General features: G+C 38.5%; 1 protein-coding gene across 3 annotated transcripts in view; it reads right to left on the bottom strand.

Moving 5' to 3' along the window:
• LOC105264996 (maternal gene required for meiosis) overlaps positions 1 to 6,811 on the bottom strand; it is a 35,770-nt gene extending 28,959 nt beyond the window's left edge. For all 3 annotated transcript variants that reach the window (XM_011302252.1, XM_011302254.1, XM_011302255.1), the window contains exon 1: positions 6,735 to 6,811. The gene's annotated coding sequence lies outside the window, so the exon portion shown is untranslated. The remainder of the gene's footprint in view (positions 1 to 6,734) is intronic.
• Positions 6,812 to 7,097: the final 286 nt, after the last annotated feature.

Here is a 7,097-nt window from a genome sequence, read left to right as displayed (position 1 = left end):
GAGAGGATAGTAGGAGAGGCTAATGAGAGGATAGTAGGAGAGGCTAAAGGCTAAGACGAAGGGGCGCCTATCAAACCATGGTAACAATGGTAATAGGAAAAAGGAAAATGTAAAAATAAAAAAAAATTTCACCGTCTAAAATCGGAAGACATTTTTAATAAAAACTCTCAACCGATGGTTACGATTAAAAAAATTGTTGCATTACCCCAACTGAAATAATCTGTGGATATAATTTTTTACCGCGTTATTCTGCAGAATTTAGCCGTGACGGATAAAAATCCACGACGCGTGTAGGACGGAAACTGTGTGACGGTAAATTAACAAACTCAATTGCGAGACTGCGCAGATTCATTCGCAAAACCTGATTTAATCGGTTACTTGTAATTCATGGATTTTCATGATATTTTTTACAATTACTTGCGTATCTAGGATAGAGCTGGCGATTTAATGGACAGTTTGATGGGTTTCGATACCCGTGAGAGGGGGGAATATATTTACACGAGAATAGGGACTTGTAAAGGGCAATTTATTCGCACGCGCCAGCGGAAGTACGCACTGCTACCGCCCACGCGTTACCCTCCCCCCCTCAGGTCATACTCGCGCGCTCGTGTTAATTGATACGCGCACCGTTCGAGCGAAACGCGTGGGTCTCAATTTTTTTTTTCAATCCTATTAACAACAGTGCAATTTAAACTGTCAAACGGTCAAGATAAAAAACCCAACAGAAAGTGCATTTTTCAATTGTCAAGTTTCTCCGCAATTTATGCACATTGAGTCACTAAAGCCCCACCATTTATTCCCCGAGCAAATATTTTATACTTCAATTATTTATCATTCATTATTACCAAATAATATTGGATATAATTATTGTCATTATTATGCTGTTTTATTTATTTATTTATTTATTATTTTCTAAATTTTTGAATTAATGAAAAAATTGTGAAAATAGCGATACGAATGAAATGAAAAATCATTTGATTCTCACGTGTACACGAGAATTTCGTCCTGAATTTCGCACCGTCTGGAGGTGTAACAAAGTAATCACACCGTATCCAACGTAGTTATTTAGTCTGGCGTGCGTTAATTGAATTAATTGATACCCCCGCGGGCGGACGCGCAAAAGGAACGTACGATGCACCAACCAAAGGCACAACAGTGCAGAATGCGTGGGACGGAATGAGGGAAAGAAGTAATTCAACTTATTGCTGTCTTTCTCCATCTCCAACATCTTCAGGGTTGTGTGCCATGCAGCATATGCCAACGGAGTGTCGCGACCGACCGCTCATAAATTATCACGCGGTGTAACCAAATGCTTTTCAACAATGTCGTTGAGAATAATGCGAGTAAACATTTGAAAATCTATTTAATTGCATTGATTCCGTGTATTATTTATTAACTAAGTTGACCCGTTTTTCATTATCCATTCATGAATCACTGATTGCTTCAATGAATTAAATTCAAGTTGATGAAAAAAATAATTAATTGATGAGAATAAGTATTCGGAATAATAATTGCAGAGTCAAGGGACGTGTAATTGAGTCATCAAAAGAGTGAGAGGGGTGGTATTAGGATCTTAATGATTTTTTGAGTGGTTGGAGAATTTTTTTATTTGGAATTGCCTGGGGATTATGAAAATTGCTCGGTAAATTTTCAATGTATGTAGCATACATGGATGCTTCGACGTTATTGAGCTCTTTCCAACAATCATATCTTCAAACAAAAATATCTTCTCAGTTATTGGACCGGAGAACAATGAACATCTTTGTGATAAAGTTGAGGTGAAACTCTGTTATAATAAGATAAGATGGAAATGTCGGAATTGCATTTTTATTTGAGCATTTTTAATAGAGAGGGAAAATTAATAATTAAAGTGAATGTAATATTCAATTGCTCTTGAGTTTACGAATAAATTGAGATTTGATGGTTCCTTCTTCTTGGGATTGCAGGTTTTGACAGGGGCTTTCTGCAAATCCACAAGGGACGTGTTAAATTTGGACGAAAAAATTCTCCTCATGCTCTCTCCAGATTGTTAACTTATGCAACGGAGTTGTCCGTAAATACTCGATTGATTTAAGTGCACCAGTGGTCCATGTTTTCATTTATTTATTCCTCTCAGAGTTTATTAGAGTGCAAAAGTTCAAGGAAAACACGAATGAAGAGGTAACGCGAAATATCCAACTTAGGAGGCAATATTCGGAATCAAACAGCTCCGCAGACGGAAATAAAGTTCTCTAATTCTACAAATTTCTCATTGAACTATTGAACCGAAATTCCCACTCTATTGATTTTCACTGGAAATTTCTGTCACGATAAATTTTAAATTACGAGAATTACACATCATTCAACGCGAAAAATCCGTGGTTACAGCCATTAGTCTACAGCAACTTTGTTCGATTTTGCTTTGTGAAATGTCAATTATTTCGTGTTTAAAAAAAAATAACAAAGGAAAATATTCAGTACAAATATACAATAAATTCGCGAAATGCAAAAATCCGTGGCTATAGCTATTTGTCTACATCAACTTTCTCTTTGGAATTCCAGTGTTATTCACTTTGAATCCGAGAGGAATTTTGAAATTTGGATTATGTCCTGTTTAAAGAGGATGACAAACGGAAATATATAGTTATTCGAATACAGAATTAGAGTGAGTATGCAATAAGGTCCCCAGGAGTCACCTCAGCACACAATGCGAAAAGAACGTCGTTAAAGTTACTGGTCTACAGTAACGGCTCCACCGGGCGTGTATATAAAAACCTCTTTGGTGCTCTTCTAGGATCCCTTCTCTTGTCCGTCTTCTGGCATTACACCGTCATGCATTTACGTACTACGGTACTCGTAAAGAGTCTTGGCAAAAGGTCGTGTAGTGTTTACGGAATCCCGCGTGGCTCTCCCCGTCAAACAGTTTCTCGATCGTTTCGTTATTTTTTTTAACTCCCTTTTTTATTTCACCTTTTTCTAACTTCTGGTTATTAATTTTTTTTTTTCTTCCCCCGAGGGGGTTCACGGGGTTACATGTTTCCGGGGTAGCAAGAGCTGAAGAAGAATCACTCGGGTACAAGTGAGAGAAAAAAATATTGAATGACAGTGTCTGCCACCGGATCGTTAACTAACGTTTCTTACCGGTATTATAACGACTGGACTTTGCTAACACCCACGTTGAATTCACTAGGAGTGTTGAGTTCCAGAAGAACATGGGTAACAAATAACGAGAGATGATTCTCTCGTAAATCAACACTTGGAGTAATGTAATGACATTGTTTTGCATTTTATTTTTCATGGGGACAACATTTTTCGACGGAATATCTGTTTCCAGAAATACTGATTAATTGCACACGCATATCTTCCGACGATAATGCAATATGCCAGAAATAATTACTGGTATATATATTTTATATGAAATTAAATTTGTAAGAAGTTTCTTGTAAACAATTAATCAATCATTTCCGTCGGTTTTCCGCGGATATAGCAGCGGCTATGTAAATACTGGTAGTATTGAAAAATAATGTAATAGTGGATATAAATTGTGTCGAGGAATCAATGAATAATTATCTGTAGTATAAACAACGGATATATCGTAAATCAGTAGTTGAGAAAAATAAAATGTAAATGATGTCGGTGCGTTGTATAATTTTCATCAGAATTCATCTTGAAAAATGAGTGATTTTTTGCAATCATCCACGAATTTTTATCGTACATTTTTCTCCTCATGCGCCTTTATTAAAAACGGGAATATTTTTTTCAAATTCACGAGCTGCTCTAGATCCGTCGAATGCCTCAAAACTTTAGCATCAATCACGTGTCTAATTAAGACACGTCAGAGCGATGAAACGTTTCAGTTATATATGAGAGTAAAATGGAGGGAGTGAGTTTGCTGAGTGATCGAGATCGCCCGGGGAATACAAACGAGCGTAAAATTGGAAAATAGCGAGGGATGATAGAGATGATTTTTTTTTTCGGGATAAAAGCGGCTGTTTTTCCAAATCCCATGTCACAGTATCACGCGTATAACGATTGACAAAAATCAGTGCGTCGCACGTAGATTAGTGGTGAGCTTTTGCGCATGCTAATTAACCAATTTTTTAGCGCACAGATAGGTCGATTGATCAATTGAACGGATTAAAAGGTACGAGTGGAAAAAAAAACAGACTGAACTCCGCGAAAACTCTAGAATAAAAAAAAGAACACTGAAGAAAAAAAAAGAGTGGAATAAAAAAGAGAAAACGTTGACATTTACTGCACTCGTAGCATAATTGTGGACATACTTTAATGGCTGTAGTACTGACAATTATATCTGTCTCGTGAACTTGTAATTTATTCAAGACTCGAAAAGTAGTTGCGGACATTATTTCCCTCTCTTTTTTTTTTCATTAGCTATAGGATTTCCATGAGAAAACATAGTACGAAAAAATTACGGAAAGAAATCTGACGGATGAAGATGGCGGCAATTGAATTACCGCATTATTCTCATTGCCGGGGTATTACAATGTTGCTAATGTGGACAATGTCGGAGGTGTACGCGTGTGCGTTGGGAGAAGGCAGATAGAAACAGACGATTCAATAGAGAACTGATAGAGAACAAATGAGAAAGATGGAAAATACATGACCTTCGGTAAACGTCAAATGGTTTTCAGTGTTGACGCGCAGTGCCGTAACAATTTAACGATATTTTAACCACTGGGATACGCACTTTAATGAGAAAAACCTTGGAAATGCAGACTTTGTAGGAATTCTTGGTAAATAAAACATCAGTAGGAAGTCAGTAAAATCGAAACTGGCGTGCAAATGTGGAAATGGAGTAAAATTTTCCAATTTCGTTGAAAAACCGTTGAAAATTCACGACCAGCCACTCAATTAATTAAAAAAACATTTACATAAATGCATACCTTTTTTCCACCAACCGGTTTTTGTCAAATATCTCAGAAGTGAGAGGAGATATTGATATTTTCATAGATACCTTTTTTGCAGCTCATTTATTTTTCTTTAAAAAATGTTGAGGTGAGAATATCGCGATCTCTCCTCAATCCCGAGATATTCGATAAAAACTCGGGCGATGGAAGAATGCACTTGTACATTATCACTTTGTCGATGGATTCCAAACAATTATTTACTAGTGTAAATATTCAACAAATTTATTCGCCAAGAATATGAATTGTCTATAGATTGAATGAGTTTCCTAATCGCATGATCTCGCACTTGACTCATGTCCTCCACTCATACTTGTTAAACGCACACGTGAGATATTTTCGGCATAATGCGCCGCCGGGCAATTGAAACACGCACCTCTCGTAACCCGTGTCATTTGCACATCACAATAAAATGCTTGCCACCCCCTTCTCTCCCCCCCCCACCCACCAACTTCTGCAATCTGATTCTATTTTTTTTTCCACCCGCATCCCGGTGTTGATTAAATTCAACGGGTTTACATGACGGGTTTAATTAACCGGAGGGGCATGGGGTGACAGTTGGAAAATACAGACTTTTGACATCTCGATTGAAATGTAGAAAAGTTGGCAGGAAGTGTATGGCATTCGATAATGTCTAACGTGCTTCGATCATTGGCATCGATACATCGTTAAATTGACGCGTGTCAACTGACGAATCACTTGGCGCGTCTTGCCAAACACGGAATTTTCCCCTTGACAGCTGATTCCCCTGCATTGTCTCTCTAATTATTTTCGAGGCATTCATTCATTCGTCTGTCTCATTGTGGAATTCTGGATTTATTGATGGGATTGTAAATTAATTGACAGAGTAATTTCGTAATGGAGGAAGAGTTCCCGCTCTGTCAATTCTCGAGATGTTCACTATTAACGAGAAACTGTCAATTATTTACCGAGTGATTGTTTTGCTGTTGGTGGGTGGGGGAATTGTATGACACGTGGTTGTCCATTTCAAACGAGAGGATTATTTTTCATGCGAAACTCTCGATGTTGGCGAATGATACGGTTGGAAAATTGGGAAAGCGTAACGCGCCCCGGCCTTTTGGCACAACTCCCCAGGAATACATGATGTTAAATAAAGAAAAAATAACATGATTATGTTAAACTGCGCGTGTCATTTACGCGTGTACCCACCCCCGGGCCAGAAAATTCAGTGTTGTGTTAAATTTCCGACTGCCGTTGTAAATTCTCGAGGACGATGTGCGTCACTTGTCACTAAAATACTGCCAAAGGTTACCCGTCCAAGGTCCCTACATCATTTCCAGCTTTTCCCCGTAACCATCTCACCCAAAAACATTGAGAAAGAGAAAAAAAAAAAAATGTAAAAATAAATATAAAATAATGATCTTGTATTCACGTGTCTCCCATCAGTGACGCGACGGATGACAAATTCTTGAGCGCAATAATTATCAGATGACGGAGAAACGACCAAGTCGATGCACATTCTCACATCCACACTCGCACTCGCGGAATTAATATTTTCAATATTAATCGCGGGCCCGCGGGTCCACCACATGACCAGGATCTACTGGAAGTCGTGTAAATCACCCAAGTGTCGGAAGAGCGGTTGAAAAATAGTGAAATAATCCTCGACACCTCCGATTTGCCAATGATATATTGAAAATAATGATGTTTATACTGATAGAGGGTGATCATTTAATCGCACCAATTTTTTTCATTTTTCTGGGGAATATCACTTTTATCGGGAGGGGTGGGGTGTGGGGGGGCGCGGTGTGTAATATGCACGCACTTTAGACACGTTTAAAATTAGACACTTTGCATATCAATATTTACCTTGCTACATGTAAAATGAATAGAGCCTGCCTGAATCGAACGAAAGAAGGCTCAACCGGCCCACTGTGACGTCGCCGGCCTACTGTCAGCTCAGCGCGAGCTCGGCCCCGCAGTCAACTAACCAACCGTCTACCAACAATCCGAATTGCAGTATTTACATTTTTTTTTATTTAACCACCCACTCTCCCACCCCTTCATTAATTCTCCCACGATTTTTCATGGATTATTTAACATTTTCAAAAAGATTTTAACACTTTTGCCTTTTTAAATCGTCGGTAATGCAGTGCACTTGAGTCACGTAGTAGTCAGGTGTGAAACTGCTCACGCATACATTGAAGGGCTCGCGGATCTCGCGGATCTCGC

Source organism: Fopius arisanus, unplaced genomic scaffold (genome assembly GCF_000806365.1).
Source record: "Fopius arisanus strain USDA-PBARC FA_bdor unplaced genomic scaffold, ASM80636v1 scaffold00026, whole genome shotgun sequence".
In the NCBI taxonomy this organism is placed as follows: domain Eukaryota; kingdom Metazoa; phylum Arthropoda; class Insecta; order Hymenoptera; family Braconidae; genus Fopius; species Fopius arisanus.
The sequence above is the reverse complement of the archived record's forward strand: the minus strand, read 5'-3'. Positions and strand labels throughout refer to the sequence as shown.